Source organism: Octopus bimaculoides, chromosome 25, assembly GCF_001194135.2.
Source record: "Octopus bimaculoides isolate UCB-OBI-ISO-001 chromosome 25, ASM119413v2, whole genome shotgun sequence".
NCBI lineage: Eukaryota > Metazoa > Mollusca > Cephalopoda > Octopoda > Octopodidae > Octopus > Octopus bimaculoides.
In genome coordinates this window covers 19,782,702-19,783,090 of record NC_069005.1, presented here as the reverse complement: position 1 = coordinate 19,783,090, position 389 = coordinate 19,782,702, and the positions used below count along the sequence as shown (strand labels likewise).

At 47.8% G+C, this 389-nt stretch overlaps 1 protein-coding gene across 2 annotated transcripts in view; it reads right to left on the bottom strand.

The window, feature by feature from the left end:
• The window catches only part of LOC106874417 (PDZ and LIM domain protein Zasp), a 389,352-nt gene that overhangs the window by 156,597 nt on the left and 232,366 nt on the right, over positions 1 to 389 (bottom strand). The gene's annotated exons all lie outside the window — the stretch shown is intronic.

The window sequence follows — 389 nt, the reverse complement described above, 5'->3', positions numbered from 1 at the left end:
GAGAGAGAGAGAGAGAGAGAGAGAGAGAGAGAGAGAGAGAGAGAGAGAGAGAGAGAGAGAGAGAGGATGAGAGAGAGAGAGAGAAAGGATGAGAGAGAGAGAGAAAGGATGAGCGAGAGAGAGAGAAAGGATGAGCGAGAGAGAGAGAGAGAGAGAGGATGAGAGTGAGTGAAAAGAGGGGCTGAAACAAGTGTAAAACTGCACCACCACATATGCCTATGTCCACCACCCTTCAAATTCTTGGTCGATCAAAATAGCCAAAAAGACAAACCCGGGTCTCGTCATCAAGACAGAAAAAAGGGAGGATTGCCAAAAGTTTTATTACACTAACAGTTGATCGTCAGCCAATGAACCTCCTCGCCCTACCCTGCCACCTTACCACCACCACC